At 36.9% G+C, this 21614-nt stretch overlaps 4 pseudogenes; all 4 read right to left on the bottom strand.

Moving 5' to 3' along the window:
• Positions 1 to 1469: 1469 nt before the first annotated feature.
• Positions 1470 to 5410, bottom strand: LOC122145427 (annotated as a pseudogene).
• A 5960-nt stretch (positions 5411 to 11370) lies between these two features.
• LOC109091734 lies at positions 11371 to 12054 on the bottom strand (annotated as a pseudogene).
• Positions 12055 to 13286: 1232 nt separating this feature from the next.
• Positions 13287 to 14661, bottom strand: LOC122145237 (annotated as a pseudogene).
• A 5601-nt stretch (positions 14662 to 20262) lies between these two features.
• Positions 20263 to 21175, bottom strand: LOC109091736 (annotated as a pseudogene).
• Between the last annotated feature and the right edge of the window lie 439 nt (positions 21176 to 21614).

Raw genomic sequence — 21614 nt, 5'->3', positions numbered from 1 at the left:
TTCACATGAATTTTAATCAGTTGAGTGCTATATTATGTGCTCATGTGTTATTTAAGGAAAGGGCAGGGAAAGGGCAGGGATCATGAATATTAAATATGATGGTCAATGCACTTGGGTCACATTACAGTGGAATAGTTTCAATGCGAATGCAATTATTGGTGATTCTGAATGGTGTGGTAGCCTACTTACAATCGTTCTGTAGATGAGAGCACTGGAGTAATGTGAATGAATTAAATGGCGAACACCGTTCCTTCATGAACAGTTTAAAGCACAAAGAGAAGTGATATTGGCTGTGTCCAAAAACTGAATAATGCTGTATAGCAAGGCATCAAGGCACATTCAAATCCAATGTTAGCTTCACTTCCGTGCGCCGTGCACCGTGCACCTCTTCGTTGAATCACTTTTAGTAGGTACTAACCACTGCATACTGGAAACATCCCACAAGACTTGGAGATGCTCTTACCCAGACATCAAGCTATTACTATTTGGCCCTTGTCAAAATCACTTTTGTGCTTCTAACACTGTTAAGTTAGTGCCTAATATATCCCACACCTTGACAGGTGCCTTCATATGATAACAAACAGAGTGAAAAAAAAAATACCACTATCAACAAGCGATCATGGGTAGGCGCTTAAGTTCATTGCTTCGGTCATGTGACAAATTAACAAAAGACTGGGGGAGGTTAATTAGTTATTTACGTTTTTATACTAATTTATCTTTGGTTGTAATCAGAGAAAATGATAAAATGTTGCATGTGTGGAAGTGTTGGCAGAAGTTGGCTATTTGGCAGATATGAGCTGTACAATATGAAAGACGCTTACATTTTGTAGGCCTAAACATTCAATTATTTTAAACCTCATCGCAAAATGCAAATTCTCTTTGGTGAAATTAAAAATAAGTACAATAAAACTAAACACTAAAACAATGAGAATATACAGTGCAATTTATTTAATTAAATAGAATCATAACACAGTACTATTATCAATATTAATAGGTAATTTTCTCTAATTGTTCATATCATAACTATAGTTTGGCTATAAAGATATTTGTAATTGAAATAATTAACTGAAAAAAGCCTACTGTTCAAAAAATAAGACACAAATACTTTTGTTGCAGTGAATCCATAATACATAATTTCTAGAGATAATATGATTAACAACATCTGTGTAAACTAGAGGGTAAATGATTTCTCACTTAAAATCCACTAAAAATCATCAAAACAAAAGCTCATTAAAAGAACATTGACAATGGATCAGTGAAGTTAGTTTTTAGTAAAGGTCATTCATAATTTCTGTAAATGCTGAAAAATCATAAATATCTAGGTTGAATTGTTTTCAGCCACTGTAGAGAGTTTCTGTTCTCACTAATGTTCTCAAATAAAACAAATATCATAATTAAACATAAAATTAATCAAATTCTAATTTTCCAATATTTTAAATAAATGTAGCAAAAAAAAAAAAAAAAAAAAATCATGAAAAAATCATAATTGTTGATGGCATTATCTTTACAATAATAACTTTACCATGTAAATTATTCCTTCATTTGTTTGAGAAACTTCTGGTCTCGGACCCCCATATATCAAAGGACTTAATAATCTTTGGCATAATATTCGTCATTAGATAATTAAAGAAAGTGATCTTTGTTCTGTCAACAGGAAAAAAAGGAATGACAAACAGATCCATAACAGGGGTGATATAGGAAAGCATACAAATGAAGTAACTGGACACCATGCAACAACATTGTACTCCGAGCCTTACTTTTGCTGAAAAGCCCTTTGAAACAGCCTTTCTGGCAGTGAACAGGACTCTGCAATAAGGTATAATGAGAATCATCCACACCAATGACATGCAGATGAATTTGTGAAGCAGTGATGCGATCCTTGTTCTTGTTTGATGGGAAACAACTAAATGTGTTAGCAAAGCACAGTAGACCTGAAGAGGGTGAGTGGACTTAACAGCTGAAAGATCAAAGACATTTTAATATAACTCCAGCTGGTCACTGGTCACTGCAAGGTGTACAACCAAGATTTCTGACTGAAGTTGATGGGATAACGTTGTAGACGAACCTAGCTTTGGATGGAGAAATTATACTTTAGTAGCTGGAGTTGGTGGCAGGGAAGACAAGAAGCTCAGTCCGTTTGGCCAGGGGTTGAGCAGTGTAGTGATATTCTTTGTCATCCATAGCCGTGAGAGGTCCCGGGACCCGGCAGGTCTAGAGTGCCATGCACTATTTTTTTGGAGGGAGAGAGGGGGTGTTTTTCGTTGGATCATCTGAGTTGAAAATGAAAAGATAGAGCTGTGTATCATCAGCATAGCAAAAATGTTTAGGAGAAGCCATGTTTCTATATAATAATGGGAAAACCATAGGTGATGTCGTGCATATTGATGAAGAGGAGGGGTCTCAAGCTGAACATCTGATCCCTGATGAACCCCGAGTGACAAAGTTGAATATGCGCTTGAGATACCTTCCCCTCCCCAAAGCCATACCCTGAAAGACCTACCAGTGACCAGGATTCACACGCGATCGAAAGCGGAATGCCATGGTGAATGCCCAGTGGATAGAGAGGGTGCAGAACAGTAGGATCTTGCTGATTGACAGTGGTTCAAAAGCAACATATAAATCCAGCAGAATAAGAACTGATATTTGGAATCAGCTCATTCAATCCGCAGAGGCTTCCTGTGGTGAGTAACCCCTTCCCTCCTGTCCTCACTGCCCACACCCTCAGTACCGCTCCGAGTGTGGGCTCACACCCGGGTTCCCTCCTGCATGGGAGGCGGACTGCACTAACAGGCAGGCTAAATGACTGCAGCCATACTAGCTCTGTCCGCTACGTGCTCTCTCTTGAGATCAAGGGGAGTGAGGTTTTTACCTCCAAAGCACCTACCGGCTGCGCCTCCATTACACGTGACTGACAGTATTTCAGTCCTCAGCTGAATGGCCCACTCCTGAGACCAGACTGTTATATCCCGTTATTGGTTTGAATCTGTTCTTTGCGAGAACAATGATATTGTGGTTAAAACAACTCTTTTAAAAAAGGTTTTCCCTATGATCGAAGGTAGAGAGACAGGCTGTCGCAACAAAAAAAAAAAAAAAAAAATCGAGGTAAAAAAAAAAAAAAAAAAAAAACTATCTGTTAAGTGAAGTGTGTAATGTAGGTTTCGTGGCGGTATTTTGGGTTTGAACCCGCGGCCTGCTGAATGCAGTGGTGGGAAGCGCCTGACAGAGCAGGAAGATGTGTTGATGGAATGTGTGTGAGTGCTGGTAAAAGTGCTAGGACAGAGAGTTGCTTGGGAGGATGTTGAGGGGCTGGGTCTAAGATGACGAATGTTGAAGGGTGGCTGGAGATGGGGAAAGTTTGTACTTCCTGCCTCAGTGGAAGGGAGGGACAGAAGGATAAGTTTTAGCGGTGGGTTGGGGTTGGATTTTTTTACTGCCTGCCATACATTTGTGCTAAAATCTAATATATTCACATTTTCTTAAAACTCACCCTTGTCTAGTTGATTCGATGGCTGTTTAACTTAAATTGCCTTAATTCCCTAAGATGACAAAATAATAAAACACAAAAGAGGTGTGGCAAATCAACTGTTGTTTGGCAATCCATACCAACAGTGTTTCTTTTTCTCGTAATTTTTTTCTTTCCTCAAGTTGTAAATAATAATAATAAAAATACTCAAACAGAAAATACAAGAAATTAAAACTGATTTTACGGTAAAAAAACTAATGGAAAATAAATCTTGGTATTGAAAATAACTGTAAACCATAAATAAATAAGAATTTACAGGGTGGAATTTTATTATTTTTTTTACTATTAAAAAAAATAATAACCTGGTAATACCAGTTCCTATCCATCAACATTAATAAGCATTTGAGTCTTCCCCAAAACTGGGTCTCATTTAAAACTAGTTTGGGCTCACTTAACCGCTTTTTTGTACACCGTCAATCAAGCCCCCAAAAGAGCGTTTGTTTGTTTTTCCAAATAAAGCCAAAATCCTTGGGGGTTTTCCTCCATAGTTTGTAATGTGATTTATTAACACCGTTTTGTGAACTGAGGTGAACAAGATTTCATACATCCACTAAAATAAAAAATAAAAAAATCCACCCGCCTTATTAAATATACCGAGTTATTTCTGAGTATGAGTTTCCTTCATCATTTGTTTGTACTGTATTTGCCACCTTTGTTCATTGATTCTAATATCAGTGACATTCATACACAACGAGAGCTTTCTGCTCGTCACTGATTGTTCCTCACATCTCCAATCACCACTGGTGGTTTTTGAAGGAGATTACCCCCTTCTAACTGTAATGTAAAGCGTTTTGAGTGCCCAGAAAAGTTGCGAAATAAATGAAGAATTATTATTATTATATTTATTATTATTAAAAACAAATGTCATAATTGAAAGAAACCCCAAATCAATCAAATTATTTCTTAAGAAATTTTTGGCCAAATATAACGTTATATGGTAACCTATCTTTAACAATAACAATATTCAGTAAAGTATCCTTCTTGTTTCACAACCTTCCTGGTCCTCTGACCCATATATCAGAGGCCTTAGTAATCTTGCAAAATATCTAGTAGACAGATAAACACAGAAATAGTCTAGTTTTTTGCGTGAACGACGAAAAAAAGGAGTAGTTAATCATAAACATAAAAGGAGGGATATAGGAACTCATACAAAGATTGTAACTGGACACATGCAACATATTGTACCTCGAGCCTTATTTGCTGAACCCTTTGAATCATCCTTTCTGGCGTTGAACAGGACTTCTTGCAATAAGTATAAATTGAGAATTTCCACACCATGCATACGATGACTTGGTGAAGCAGTGGTGTTGTACTGTGTCTTTTGTGGAAGGGAGACAAAATAATAATTTGGGTACAGGTAATAAAAAAAAAAATTTTGATCTGAAGAAGATACGGGTTGAGTTTAAAAGTGAAATAATGACATCTGTTATAGCTACTGTATAGCCCCATAATACCCTCAGCAAATCATATGAAAGCTGTGGGTTTTCTTTTCGTGGTGTGTCAAATCTGGAGAGTGATGCCGTGGTTTACAGATAGCAATGAAACGCCCCTTTTTCTATTGCCATACCACCAATTCATTGGAGTGATCATAAAAGTGGTGACAGCCTAGAAAAACGAATACACAACACAATGATGCATTTCCACGAAGGGTGAAACATAGGTTTCACACTATTTAAAGTCACGATAGCCCTATCATAGCATGTCATTGAATACCAGTGATGTATAAATGTATCTGGAGTCTCTTGAAAACATTGGATTGGAGAAGAAAGTCACCATTAGCTTCCATTAATGAAGTTAATGATAAAACGCACAAGCAGAAACAATCACAATGGTTTTTTGGCACAAAGCTTCTCATACCTATCCACAATTCCAGATCGTTGAGTTCATTTCCCAATTCTTACAGCAAGGTCTGGAAGAGAAGAAAGAAGAAATCACCTACGTTACTGCATCTTAGCCTATTTGAGAAATTTGTATAGACAAGACGTCCTTGGACGCAGAAGAACCATTTCTGCAAGTGGGCCCCAGTTACTGAATTCACATGAATTGTTATGAGTAGTCGGTGCTAACAATTATGTGCTCATGGTGTTTCATGTTATGGTTGTGGAAAGGGCATGGACATGAATATTAAATAGAATGTCAATGAAACTTGGTCACATTTACAGTTGGAAATACTTTCAATTTGCAAATCAGTTTATTGGTGATCTGAATGATGTGTAGCCTTACCTACAATCGTTTTCTGTAGGAGGAAAAAAGAAGGCACTGAGTATGTGAATCTTATAATGGCGTACACCGTTCCTTCATGAACAGTTTTAATAAGGGCACAAAGAGATTGGATATTGGCTGTGTGCAAAAAAACTTGAATAATGCTGTATAGGAAGGCATCAAGGCACATATCAAATCCAATTGTTCGCTTCACTTCCTGGTTCCCTGTGGATGCCTTCATCAGGGTCAGCAGGGTCCATCATTATCCTCTGACCAATCTGCAACTATGCAAGTCCCATACACAGCATTACATTTTTCCAGCCAATTCTGAGCTACAGCAGCTCTTCTGTGTGTATGGCTACCGAGATGGTGACAAAACAGCGTCCCTTCGCTTTAATGCACGTGCACCTCTTGTTGAATCACTTTTAGTAGGTACTAACCTGCATACTGAAAACATCCCACAAGACTTGGTAGATCTCTTACCGCATCAAGCTATACTATTTGGCCCTTTTTCAAAATCACTTTTTGTGCTTCTAAAAGCACAGAAACTGAAATTCAAAAACTGACCTGTTGGCTGGGAGCGTTACTGCCTAATATATCCCACACACTCGACAGTGCCTTCATATGATAACAACAGTGAAAATACCACTATCAACAAGCGATATGGGTAGGCACTTAATTCCATTGGGGGCGGGTGGGGTGGGCGTGGGGTCATGTGACCAGAATTCACAAAAAACTGTGGGTGGGAGGTTAATACATATTTAACGTTTACGGTGGGACAATTTGCTGTTGGTTGTAAGCAGAGGAACATTATCAAATGTTGCATGTTGGTGGGAAGTGTTGGCCAGAAGTTGGCTATTTGGCCAATATGAGCTGTACAATATGAACGATGCGTACATTTGTAGGCCCCTACATTCAATTATTTTAAACCTCATCGCAAAATGCCAATTCCTCTTTTGGGTGAAATTAAAAATAAGTACAATAAAACCACTAAAAAACCTGAGAATATACAGTGCAATTTATTTATAAAAAGAATCATAACACAGTACTATTATCAATATTAATAGGTAATGTTTCTCTCTAATTTGTTCATTATCATGACAATAGTTTTTTGGCTATAAAGAATATTGTATACTGAAATAAATTAAATTGAAAATAGTCCCTACCTGTCAATGAATAAAGACACAAATACTTTTGTTTGATGTAAATCATAATACATAATTTCTAGAGATAATAGGGTTAACAACACCTGTGTAAACTAGAGGGTAAATGATTTTCAGCTAAAAATCCACTAAAAATCATCAAACAAAAAGCTCATTTAAAAGACTTGACAATGGATCAGGTGTAAAGTTAGTTTTGAGTAAAAGGTCATCATAATTTTCTTTCAAGTTCTGAAAAATCTAAATATTCTAGGCATAATATGAACATAATAATCTATCATAATTAAACATAATAAATTAATTCTAATTTCCATATTTTAAATAAAATTGTAGCAAAATCAAAACAAACAAAAAAAATCATATTTTGATGCATTATCTTTACAATAATTAACTTTACATGTAATAGTATTTCCTTCATTTGTTTGAGAAAACTTCTGGTCCTCGGACCCCATATATCAAAGGAACTCGAAAATCTTGGCATAATATTCGTCATTATATAATGTAAAGAAAGTGATCTTTGTTTCTGTCAACGGAAAAAAAAGTAATGAACAAACATCTCCATAACAGGGTGATATAGGAAAGCAACAAAGAAATAACTGGACACCATGTTATACAATATTGTACTCCGAGCCTTTATTTTGCTGAAATTCCCTTTGAAACAGCCTTTTTCTGGCAGTGACAGGACTCTGCAATAAGTATGAGAATGAGAATTATCCACAACCAATGACATACAGTGACTTGTGAACAGTGATCGATCCTTGTGCTGTTTTTGACGGGGTACAAACTAATGTGTAGCAAACGCACAAGTAGACCTGAAGAGAGACATGGGTCTGGGCTGAGAGTAAATAAGGATATCTGCCAGGAGAAGGTATAGCCCCTAGACCCAAATCAAACCATATAAAGGAGGTGGGTTCTCTTCGTGGTGTGGCAAGTCTGAGAGGGATGCAGTGGTGTTACAGATAGCAAAATGAAACGCTTCTATTGCCATACCACCAGATTCCATGTCTGATTGACCACCTCATGGCTGTATCCAAGAAAATAACCATGGTTGTAACCAGTCTCTGATATCTCATTTACAAAGTATCGGAAAAGCATAGGCTTCAACACATATAAATCACTGATATGCTATCATGACATGGCATTGATCTTTACCAGGTGAATTATAAAATGTATCTGGATCCTTGAAAACATTGTGATTGGTGAGAAGAAAGTCACCAATAGCATCCCTTGTTGGTAATGTGAAATTAAGATCAAAGACCAAGAAGAAACAATTCACAATTTTGCAATAGCTTCTTCATAACGGATCCAAGCAATCAAGCTATCGTACGAGTTCATTTTCTGTTGCTTTTATGACCAAGAGTCCTGGAAGGGAATGAGGAAGAGAGAGTGCATGAATAAGTGCCCCCCCTTTGTCTAGACTAATCTATATAGCTGATTTATCTCGAGCTCTAGTTGTTGCGAGAAATCCTTGTCGAGAGACTTTACCTCGAGTAGAACCGGTTTTCTGTGGATTGTGCATGTTTCAGTCTGAAACTCACATGGAGTTTTAATCAGTGGAGTGCTACCATATGTGCCATGTGTCATTTATGTTTGTGAAGGGGTAGGGATTATGAATATTAAACCATATGGACAATGCACTGGGTCTACTTAAAGTTAACCCTATTCAAACAGCTGCTTGTTTTTCATTTAGGGACAGTGCAGATATTGTTGCAAGGCTAAAAGCACCTATAGGAATTTACAAATCTGCTGTGTAATTTAGTTGAACATAGCAAAGTCCATGGGTTTTTCACAACAACATAATATATACACTAGACATACTGATCGAAATGTAGTGAGCCATCTGTTCACGCAACACATCTCTTCAGAAGATTAACAAATAACCAGACGCCACCCGATCTAATTAATTCCCTCACAGTTAAATAATAGTAATGACTTTATGAAATTTCTTTCACTGATAAAATAGATTAACATCAGAAATACCACAACAAATGTAGATTCTACAGAGTTCAATACTTTTAGTTTTTTATCCATCGTGACCCAAAAGATAAACTGCAGTCCTTAAAACTATAGGACAGGAAGAGCTTAAATAAACTTCTTGCCTAAAATTTGTGTGATGCTCAATTGTGATCCTACCTGGCAAAAAAAATTATCTCTATTGAAGAATTCAGTGGGTTTCAGGCCCCATCATAGCCCGAAATGCATTGTTAAATTACAACTGACTTGCTTCTTGCATCAGACCAAGGCTGAATCTCATTGCTAGTTTTACTTTGATCTTGAGTGCTGCGTTTTGATACCATAGATCACGAACATACTCATAGATAGATTACACAAAAACTATAAAGGTATCTAATGGGCAGGCTTTTAAGATTGTTTAGATCCTACCTGTCCCATCGCTACCACTTTGTTTATCATAAATGGGAGCCATCTCATTATCACCAGTAAAATATGGAGTGCCACAAGGATCTGGTCCTAGGTCCTCCTGCTATTTTCTCAATATAAATGTTGCCCTTGGTAATAGTCATTAGAAATACGGGCTTAGTTTACCAATGTGATGCTGATGATAATCAACTCAATATCTCAACACGACCAGGTGAAACTTCAAACCTTATCTAAGCTAACAGAGTGTGTTAAAATGTTAAAAAGATGGGATGACCAATAATTTTCTCTATTAAAATTCAGATAAGGACAGAGATATACGATTGGGACCACGAAAACATTACACAGAATCTCGTAGATTACAATTTGCGATTAGGACGGATGTACTGCTATTCCTCTACTGTCAAAAATCTGGGTGTCTTATATTAGACAGTAACCTTGTCTTTGGAAAATCATATTTTCCCATGTTACAAAAAACAGCATCTTCCATCTTAGAAAACATTGCCAAGCTACGACACATGTTACTGTTGCTGAGTGCATGAAAAAGTAGTTCATGCACTCATGACCTCTAGATTGGAATATGGTTTATGCACTGCTCAGGTGGTTAGTCCTGAATCTTCAATAAACAAGCTACAGGGTAGTCCAAAATCGCAGTGGCTTAGAGGTCCTTACCAGGCCAAGGAAAATATGATCATATACCCCAATTTTACAGTCTGCTGCACTGGCTACTATATAAGTCCGTATCATGTTACAAAAGAATTATTAAATTAATTATAAGGCCCTTAATGGCTTAGCTCCTGGTACCTATCTAGTGTTCTACCACGCATACAAACCCATCACGCTCCCTCAGGTCACAAAAACGCTGGACTTTGATAGTACCTAGGATGAGCAAAGTCCAACTATAAGGGAGGAGGTAGAGCTTTTTCGCATTTTGGTCCCAAACACTCTGGAATAGCCTTCATGATAATGTTCGGGGTTTTCAGACACACTCCTCTGTTTAAATCTAGATTACAAACACACCTCTTTGGCCAAGCAGTCAAATAATGACATCTCAATAATTTTGGACTGCAGTTATATCTGATCCAAATGCGCATTATTATTCTTCTGAGCTTGGGGTGAAACCTAATAAATTTTACTTGGCTGGAACAGCAGCTACGCTAATTATGTCTCTATTTGTTTCGCTGTTTCGCCACGGGTGATTGACAAGTGGTAACTAGGATGCACATAAAATGACAGTCATCACTGATAAGCTACTCACAAAATATTTTTTAAAAACTTAAGTTTCTGTAAAGTTGCTTTTGCAATGATTTGTATCCCGTAAAAAAGCGCATTACAAATAAAACTGAATTGAATATGAATTGAATTGACAGTCTCTATCATTAATATTAATAAGCAGATTTCCCAACTGTTCATTTTTTAAAAACTAGTTTGGCTCTAATTTAACTGAATATAAAGCAATAGAGGTTGTTCAAAATAAAGAAAACATTTGTGCGGTTCTTCCCATATGTTAATGTGCATTACGACACAGGTTTGTGAACTTGAGGTGAACAGATTTTCACACCACTAAAAATCACTAAAACACCAGCTGATTAAAAAAGTAAAGTTGTTTTTAGAGGTAGAGTTCCTTCATCATTTGTTTGTACTGTATTTGCCACATTGTCAGTGATGTCTAATTCCAGGTGACATTCATACACACTGAGGAGCTTCTGCTCTCACTGATGTTCTCAAATCTCGAACAAAAACATAAACGTTCATAATTAAAGAAGAAACGCAAAAATCAATCAAATTATTTTCTTTTTTCAAGAAATTTTAGCACAATAAAATTCACAAGTTATGAATTGGTACTATCTTACAATAAACAATATTACAAGTAAAGTATCCTTCATTTGTTTCACAAACTTATGGTCTTGGACCCCATATATCAAAGCGACTTAGTAATCTTGAGCAAAATATTAGTAAACAGATAAACACTAGAATATTATCTTAGTTTGGTGAAAGACGGAAAAAAGGAGTGTAAGTAGGAATCATAAACATAAAATGATCGTGATATAGGAAAGCATACAAAAAGTAATTCTGGACACCATGCAACAATATAGTACCTCCGAGAGCCTATTTAGCTGAACCCTTTGCAATCAGCCCTTTACTGGACAGTGAAACAGGACTCTGCAATAAGTATAAATGAGAATTATCCACACCAAATGACATACAGATGACTTGTGAAGCAATGGCTGTTGTATACTGGTGCGCTTTTGGAAGGGAACAAATAATTTGGTCTTTAGCAAGGTATAAATGCATCTGAAGAACGAAAGATACAGGTTGGGTTAAAAGTGAAATAATGACATCTGTTATAGAACGTATGGCCCCTATAACCCACAGCAAACATATAAAGATGTGGGTTCTTCGTGGTGTGCAAAATCTGAGAGTGATGCAGTGGTTTACAGATAGCAATGAAACGCTCTATTGCCATACCAGCCAGATTTAATGGAGTGATCATAAAAGTGGTTCGTCGTACCAAGAAGAAAAACTAATACACAACACAATGATGCATTCACAAGTGGTGAAACATAGGTCAACACATTTAAAGTCACTGATATGCATATCATGAGAATGTCATTGAATACCAGGTGAATGTATAAAATGTATCTGGGAGTCTCTTGAAAACATTGGATTAGAGAAGAAAGTCACCATTAGCATTCCGTTAATGAAGTTAATGATAAGACCAAGAGAAACAATCACAATGTTTTTGGCAAAAGCTTCTTCATAACTATCCACAATCCAGTCAGTCGAGTTCATTTCCCAATTCTTTAAAAGCAAGGATCTGGAAGAGAAAAGAAAGAAAAGAAATCACCTACTATACTGCAGACTTAGCCTATTTGAGAAGTCGTATAGACAGACTAACCTTGGAGCCAGAAGGAAACCATTTCTGGAAATTGGGCAGTCTGAACTTCACATGAATTTTAATCAGTTGAGTGCTATATTATGTGCTCATGTGTTATTTAAGGAAAGGGCAGGGAAAGGGCAGGGATCATGAATATTAAATATGATGGTCAATGCACTTGGGTCACATTACAGTGGAATAGTTTCAATGCGAATGCAATTATTGGTGATTCTGAATGGTGTGTGTAGCCTACTTACAATCGTTCTGTAGATGAGAGCACTGGCAGTAATGTGAATGAATTAAATGGCGAACACCGTTCCTTCATGAACAGTTTAAAGCACAAAGAGAAGTGATATTGGCTGTGTCCAAAAACTGAATAATGCTGTATAGCAAGGCATCAAGGCACATTCAAATCCAATGTTAGCTTCACTTCCGTGCGCCCCCGTGCACCGTGCACCTCCTTTCGTTGAATCACTTTTAGTAGGTACTAACCACGTGCATTACTTGAAACACATCCCACAAGACTTGGAGATGCTCTTACCCAGACATCAAGCTATTACTATTTGGCCCTTGTCAAAATCACTTTTGTGCTTCTAACACTGTTAAGTTAGTGCCTAATATATCCCACACCTTGACAGGTGCCTTCATATGATAACAAACAGTGAAAATACCACTATCAACAAGCGATCATGGGTAGGCGCTTAATTCATTGCTTCGGTCATGTGACAAATTAACAAAAGACTGGGGAGGTTAATTAGTTATTTACGTTTATACTAATTTATCTTTGGTTGTAATCAGAGAAAATGATAAAATGTTGCATGTGTGGAAGTGTTGGCAGAAGTTGGCTATTTGGCAGATATGAGCTGTACAATATGAAAGACGCTTACATTTTGTAGGCCTAAACATTCAATTATTTTAAACCTCATCGCAAAATGCAAATTCTCTTTGGTGAAATTAAAAATAAGTACAATAAAACTAAACACTAAAACAATGAGAATATACAGTGCAATTTATTTAATTAAATAGAATCATAACACAGTACTATTATCAATATTAATAGGTAATTTTCTCTAATTGTTCATATCATAACTATAGTTTGGCTATAAAGATATTGTAATTGAAATAATTAACTGAAAAAAGCCTACTGTTCAAAATAAAGACACAAATACTTTTGTTGCAGTGAATCCATAATACATAATTTCTAGAGATAATATGATTAACAACATCTGTGTAAACTAGAGGGTAAATGATTTCACTTAAAATCCACTAAAAATCATCAAAACAAAAGCTCATTAAAAGACATTGACAATGGATCAGTGAAGTTAGTTTTTAGTAAAGGTCATTCATAATTTCTGTAAATTCTGAAAAATCATAAATATTCTAGGTTGAATTGTTTTCAGCCACTGTAGAGAGTTTCTGTTCTCACTAATGTTCTCAAATAAAACAAATATCATAATTAAACATAAATTAATCAAATTCTAATTTCCAATATTTTAAATAAATGTAGCAAAAAAAAAAAAAAAAAAAAAAATCATGAAAAAATCATAATTGTGATGGCATTATCTTTACAATAATAACTTTACATGTAAAGTATTCCTTCATTTGTTTGAGAAACTTCTGGTCTCGGACCCCATATATCAAAGGACTTAATAATCTTGGCATAATATTCGTCATTAGATAATTAAAGAAAGTGATCTTTGTTCTGTCAACAGGAAAAAAAGAAAAACTGAAAAAAAAGGAATGACAAACATATCCATAACAGGGGTGATATAGGAAAGCATACAAAGAAGTAACTGGACACCATGCAACAACATTGTACTCCGAGCCTTACTTGCTGAACCCTTTGAAACAGCCTTTCTGGCAGTGAACAGGACTCTGCAATAAGTATAAATGAGAATCATCCACACCAATGACATGCAGATGATTTGTGAAGCAGTGATGCGATCCTTGTTCTGTTTTGATGGGAACAAACTAAATGTGTAGCAAAGCACAGTAGACCTGAAGAGGGACATGGGCTGGGCTGAGAGTAAAATAAGGATATCTGCCAGAGAAGGTATAGCCCCTATAACCCAAATCAAACATATAAAGATGTGGGTTCTTCGTGGTGTGCAAGTCTGAGAGTGATGCAGTGGTTTACAGATAGCAATGAAACGCTCTATTGCCATACCAGCCAGATTCAAATGGAGGTGACCATAAAAGTGGGCTGTACCCCAAGAAAAGAAAACAATGTGTAACACAATGATGCATTTACAAAAATAGGAAGCATAGGTAAAACACATATAAAGTCACTGATATGCATATCATGAGCATGTTCATGTACAGGATTACAGGTGAACCGGGATAATAAATGTATCCTGGATGTCTACTTGAAAACATTGGATTGGAGAGGAAAGTAGTCACCACTAGCAGGGGACTACGAAGTGTTAATGAAAATTAATGATAAGACCAAGAGAAACAATCACACGGTGTTTTTGGCAAAGAGCTTCTTCATAACTATCCACAATCCAGTTCGTTGAGTTCATTTTCTGTTGCTTTAAGACCAAGAGTCTGGAAGGGAAGAGGAGGAGAGAGTGCATGAATAGTGGAACCGTGTCCATAGACTAATCTAGCCTGTTCCTTTTGAAAAATCTTGTAGATAGACTTAACGCAGCGACGTTAGAACCGGTTCGGATTGCATGTTTTCAGTCTGAAGCTCACATGAGTTTTAAATCAGGGATGAGTCTGCTACATTATGTGCTCATGTGGTCATTTATGGTTTGTGGAAAGGGCAGGATTATGAATATTAAAACAGGATGGCCAATGCACTTGGGTCACTTAATTAGCCTATTCAAACAGCTGCTGTTCATTTCAGGACAGTGCGGTATTTGCAAGGCAAAAGCACCTATAGAAATGAATACAAATCTGCTGTGCAATTTATTGAATTGGCTGTAGTCATGGGTTTTCAACAACAACATATATAACATATATAACACTAGACAATACTGATGAAAATGTGAGTGAGCCACTGTCACGATAACCAGCTGCAGTGCCCTTGATAACCATCCCATACCTCTGTCACTCAGTCTTGGATTTCATTTCTCATAATTCTTTGCCTTTGTTTGCACCTGTGTCTCCTTAACCTTGTCTGCTATATATGTCTGGTTCGTTTTTTTTGTAATTTACTACTTAGTCTTGCTAGTATCATTCTAAGCCTTGTTTCTTCCATGTCTTGGCCATGTCCTTGCTACCCTACCTTTTCTACTCTACTTGTTTTTGGATTACCCTTTTGCCTTGATTTTTCCCTGTTGTTATTGTCTGGACCGATTACCTGTGTATATGACCTTCTGCCTGTTTCTAGACTTTGATTGTGGAATACCCCTTCATTTAATTTACTGCATTTGGATCCTTTACCTTTGTGTCACCTTGCAGTTTTATGACAGCCACAAACTTTATTTCACACATTACAATGCAAAACGGGCCAGTATTCATAATGCAATGATAGTAAATTGGTGCCACAAGAGGCATTATAGCCTCATTAGAATGGAGAAAACTTCCATTGTCAAGCAGAGATGTTCACAAGTCTTTAACTTGGAGTCTGAGTCAAATCTGAAGTCTTTGTCGCTGGAGTCTAAGTCAAGTTTCGGGTCTCTGGTCACGAGTCAGAGTCGAGTCTCAACAAATCAAATAACTCACAAAAAAAAAAAAACACCCATAAACAACATCCTAATAAAATAAAATCTTCCTATTTACGAAGCTGTTTTATAGACTATAGACAAAATATATGAGCCATGATCTGCTTTGTAAAAAAATAAAAAATAAAAGGAGGTGTTAAGATGTAAGGTTAATGTACATCCAGCCTGCTGCTTATGTTTTAATCCATTACCATGTTCAACTTCAAAACTGTTTTTCTGTAATCAGATTTAAGGTTTATAAGGCACGGCCTCTATGTTTTCTTCCAAGCAAAGGTCCGGATAAAAAACAAAAAAAAATAAAAATAAATCAATAAATTTGTATTCACTACAGGAGGCCTTTGTTCACCCCCAGGAGCCGTGTGAGAAACTTTTTTATGGATGGGTGCTTCTTATTTCACTTCTTTTGGACTGATGCACTGCAACACCCATTGAGTGGCATTAAACAGCTTGAAAGATCAAAGACAATTTTTAATATAACTCAGCTGGTCAGCTGGTCATCAAAGGTTACACCAAGATTTCTGACTGAAGTTGATGGGATAATTGTAGACGAACCTAGCTGGATGGAGAAATTATACTTTAGAGCTGGAGTGGCAGGGAAGACAAGAAGCTCAGTCTTTGCCAGGTTGAGCTGTAGGTGATATTCTTTCATCCATGCCGAGATGTCCACCAGGCAGGCTGAGATCCATGCAACTACTGTTGGATCATCTAGTTGAAATGAAAGATAGAGCTGTGTATCATCAGCATAGCAATGGTAGGAGAAGCCATGTGCCTATATAATGGGACCAGGTGATGTCGTGCATATGGAGAAGAGGAGGGGTCCAAGAACTGATCCCTGAGGAACCCCAGTGACAAGTTGATGTGCTTTGGATACCTCCCCTCCCCAAGCCACCCTGAAAGACCTACCAGTGATACAGGATTCAAACCAGCGAAGCGGAATCCCTGTGATGCCCAGTGATGAGAGGGCAGACAGGAGGATCTGATGATTGACAGTGTCAAAAGCAACATATAGATCCAGCAGAATAAGAACTGATGATTTGGAATCAGCTTTTGCAATCCGCAGGGCTTCCGTGTGTAACCCCTCTCTCCCGGGTCCTCACTGCCACACCTCGTACTCGCTCCGAGTGGGCCTCAAACCCGGGTCTCCTGCATGGGAGGCGGACGCACTAACAAGGAGGCTAAATGACTGCAGCCACTAGCATCTGTCGCTAGTGCGTCTCTCTTGAGATCAGGGGAGTGAGGTTTTACCTCCAAAGCACCTACTCGCTGGCCTCCATTACACGTGACTGACAGTAGTTCAGTCTCAGCTGAATGGCCACTCCTGAGACCAGACTGGTTAGTATCCAGTTTGTTGTTCTGTGAGAGAAACAATGATATCTGGTTGAAAACAACTCTTTTAAGGGTTTTCCCTATGAATAGAAGGAGAGAGACAGGTCTGTAGCTATCTGTAAGTGAAGTGTTTAATGTAGGTTTCTTGAGCGGTTGGGTTACCCGAGCCTGCTTGAATGCAGTGGGGAAGCTGCCTGTGAGCAGAGATGTGTTGATGATGTGTGTGAGTGCTGGTAAAAGTGTAGGACAGATTGCTTGGAGGAGGTGTGAGGGGACTGGGTCTAGATGACATGTTGAAGGGTGGCTGGAGAGGAGAAGTTTTGATACTTCTGCCTCAGTGAGGGGACAGAAGGAGAAGTTTTAGCGGTGGGTGTGGTTGGTTTGAGGTCCTGTTTGTGTTGGGCTGAGAATTGACTACTGATTGTTCTGGTTTTGTCTGTGAAGAATGTGGCGAAATCATCAGCTGTTACAGATGTGGTGGAGGGGGACAGAGGAGAGAATTAAATGTTTTGAAGAGATTACGTGTGTCTTGTTGCCGAAGTATGAAGATTTGGCAAAATGAAAGCAAAGGCCGATACGTCCTAAGGTCTGAAGGATCTTTTGATTTGATCTTTTGCTGGCCTGGAGGAGAGAGGACAAATGTCATCTAGACAAGAGGTTAAAGTAGAGCATAAAGTGTCAGTTGCTGCATTCACATCCAGAGATGAGAAATGGGTAGGTGAGGGAAGAGACGAGGATACTGGGAGAAAGATGGAGGAAAGATGGGAGGGGTAAATGGAGCCTAGGTTTCGTCTAAAAATAAATGGTATAGGGGTTGGTGGCACACAGGCAGCAAAATATAGTTTAAATGTAATGAAGAAATTATCAGAGATATATAGGGGTTTTACTAGAATGTTGTCTGCAATGCAATTGCGTGTGTAAATTAAGTCAAGTTGGTTGCCTTATTTGTGCGTGCTTGTAGTGGTAAGTCATTTGAGATCAAATGAAGCAAGGAGTGAATGGAAGTCTGTAGCATAAGGCTTGTCCAGATGAATGTTAAGGTCGCCAAAGACCAAAAGTGGACTGCCATCCTCCGGGAATGAGGACAGCAGCCCATCCAGCTCCTCTAGGAAGGTGGATAGAGTTTGCCCAGGAGAGCGGTAAATTACCACAACCGCATAAAACAAGCCCAGTCACTTTGGCTTTGCTTTTTCTGTGAAAAATACCAGGAAGAGACCAGGCAAGGTTAGGCATAATTATTCGTACAGGACTGATGAAATTCATAACTGGAATTCCTCAAACTAAGTAACCCGACCACAAAAAGATGATTTACATTTACATTAAAACCTGAAACAACAAAATAAAAAATGAATGAAAGTGCATGTACAAAAATACAAACATCACGTCTGCTTTTAAATATTTTGTTTACTATGCTTCCATGCTTCAGTGAACAAATTCATTTTTTTTCTTTTTGTTTATTTGTTTTAACAAACCGAGGAACCTGCAAACATGTGAAATATGTACTTAGTTTTACATGTAACTTCTAACAATTGTAATAAGTAAAACAAATTTTCAGTTGAAATGATTGCATACAGTTTCAATAGCACTTAATGTAAATAAAGTAAAAATGATTACTAAAAATGAAAATATGATTATTCAGCTACTTTAAACTCTTGTGCAGCAGTGACTGCTAGCAATAAAATTTCCAAATATATTGGAGATAGAGAGTACAAAAAAGGTAGAGGTTAACCAAGATGCAGATAGCCTCAGGAAAGTTAATAAGAATATTTTACAGTAAACTTACAGTTGTCGAGAATATTTTCCATATTCATGTAGGCTACTATAGTATTTACATGTTACATTCTGAAAAAAAAAAAAAAAAAAAAAAAACTGTACTATTACTATGTGCATGTCCAACTTGTTAGTACAACTGTCCTGTTTTGCAGTAGTGGGTCTTTTAAATACACCTGTTTAAAAGCTGGGTGTAAACAATGCAGGAACTGAGAATTTTCAAGGATACTGCACATTAGCACATTAGTGACCAATGACGAATTTATAAATATGGCAATTTTATAAGTGAGTAGGTGTGCACGAGGAAAACTATACAGAAAAACCACAAAATGGCGCTGCAAACCCACGGAAATAACTGAGTAAGTCTCGTAGACTGGAAGTAGAAGTCTCACTGGAATTTCAATCATTTTTAACTTGCTCAACTAATAAAGTTACAGTCTTGCATATTTTACTGATCAAAACAATATCCATTTGATTTATGCATGCATACATTGTGTAATTAATAATATTTTAAAACAACACCTTCTAGTTCTATGCTTTAACTTAATTGCTATTCTAATATGACAAAATAATAACACAAAAGAGTGTGCATAACTTTTGGGCATCATACAAAGTGTTTCTTTTCTCGTAATTTTTTTTCTCAAGTTAAATAATAATAATAAAAATAACTCAAACATAAATACAAGAATGAACTGATTAAGTAAAAAAATAATGGAAATAATCTTTGGTATTGAAAATAACTGTAAACCATAAAGAATAAGAATTTACAGGGTGATTTATTTTATTAAAAAATAATAACTGTAATACAGTTCTATCATCAACATTAATAAGCAGTTTTCCCAAACTGTTCATTTTAAAACTAGTTTGGCTCTAATTTTAACTGATAAAGCAAAAGAGGTTGTTCAAAATAAAGACAAAATCTGTGGGTTCTTCCCATAGTTAATGTGATTATTAACACCTTTGTGAACTTGAGGTGAACAGATTTCATACATCCACTAAAATAAAAAATAAAAAAACACCCGCTGATTAAATAAGTAAAGTTATTTCTGAGTAGAGTTCCTTCATCATTTGTTTGTACTGTATTTGCCACCTTGTTCAGTGATTCTAATTCAGTGACATTCATACACACGAGAGCTTCTGCTCTCACTGATGTTCTCAAATCTCAAACACCACTGGTGGTTGTTGAGGAGATTACCCCCTTCTACTGTATGTAAAGCGTTTTGAGTGCCCAGAAAAGTGCTAAATAAATGTAAAGAATTATTATTATTATTATTATTATTATTAAAACAAATGTCATAATTAAAGAAACCCAAATCAATCAAATTATTTCTTAAGAAATTTTTGCCAAATATACAGTTATGATGGTACTATCTTTACAATAACAATATTGCAGGTAAAGTATTCCTTCATTTGTTTCACAAACTTCTGGTCTCTGACCCCATATATCAAAGGACTTAGTAATCTTGGCAAAATATTAGTAAACAGATAAACACAGAATATTATCTTAGTTTGGTGAAGACGAAAAAAAGGAGTAGTAATCATAAACATAAAAGGAGTGATATAGGAAAGCATACAAAGATGTAACTGGACACCATGCAACAATATTGTACTCCGAGCCTTATTTGCTGAACCCTTTGAAACAGCCTTTCTGGCAGTGAACAGGACTCTGCAATAAGTATAAATGAGAATTATCCACACCAATGACATACAGATGACTTGTGAAGCAGTGGTGTTGTACTGGGCTTGAAGGGAACAAATAATTTGGGTAGCAAGGTATAAATGATCTGAAGAAAGATACGGGTTGAGTTAAAAGTGAAATAATGACATCTGTTATAGAACGTATAGCCCCCATAACCCACAGCAAACATAGAAAGATGTGGGTTCTTCGTGGTGTGCAAATCTGAGAGTGATGCAGTGGTTTACAGATAGCAATGAAACGCTCTATTGCCATACCAGCCAGATTCAGTGGAGTGATCATAAAAGTGGTTGAAGCCAGAAAAACTAATACACAACACAATGATGCATTCACAAGTGGTGAAACATAGGTCAACACATTTAAAGTCACTGATATGCATATCATGAGCATGTCATTGAATACCAGGTGAATGTATAAAATGTATCTGGAGTCTCTTGAAAACATTGGATTGGAGAAGAAAGTCACCATTAGCATTCCATTAATGAAGTTAATGATAAGACCAAGAGAAACAATCACAATGTTTTTGGCAAAAGCTTCTTCATAACTATCCACAATCCAGATCGTTGAGTTCATTTCCCAATTCTTTACAAGCAAGGATCTGGAAGAGAAAGAAAGAAAAGAAATCACCTACTTTACTGCAGTCTTAGCCTATTTGAGAAGTTGTATAGACAGACTTACCTTGGAGCAGAAGAACCATTTCTGCAAAGTGGGCAGTCTGAACTTCACATGAATTTTAATGAGTAGTGTGCTACATTATGTGCTCATGTGTTATTTATGGTTTGTGGAAAGGGCAGGGATCATGAATATTAAATATGATGGTCAATGAACTTGGGTCACATTACAGTGGAATAATTTCAATGCAAATGCAGTTATTGGTGATTCTGAATGATGTGGTAGCCTACTTACAATCGTTCTGTAGATGAGAGCACTGGAGTAATGTGAATGAATTATATGGCGGACACCGTTCCTTCATGAACAGTTTAAAGCACAAAGAGAAGTGATATTGGCTGTG

This window comes from Cyprinus carpio, chromosome A6 (assembly GCF_018340385.1).
Source record: "Cyprinus carpio isolate SPL01 chromosome A6, ASM1834038v1, whole genome shotgun sequence".
NCBI lineage: Eukaryota > Metazoa > Chordata > Actinopteri > Cypriniformes > Cyprinidae > Cyprinus > Cyprinus carpio.
This window is presented reverse-complemented; position numbering and strand designations above follow the sequence as displayed.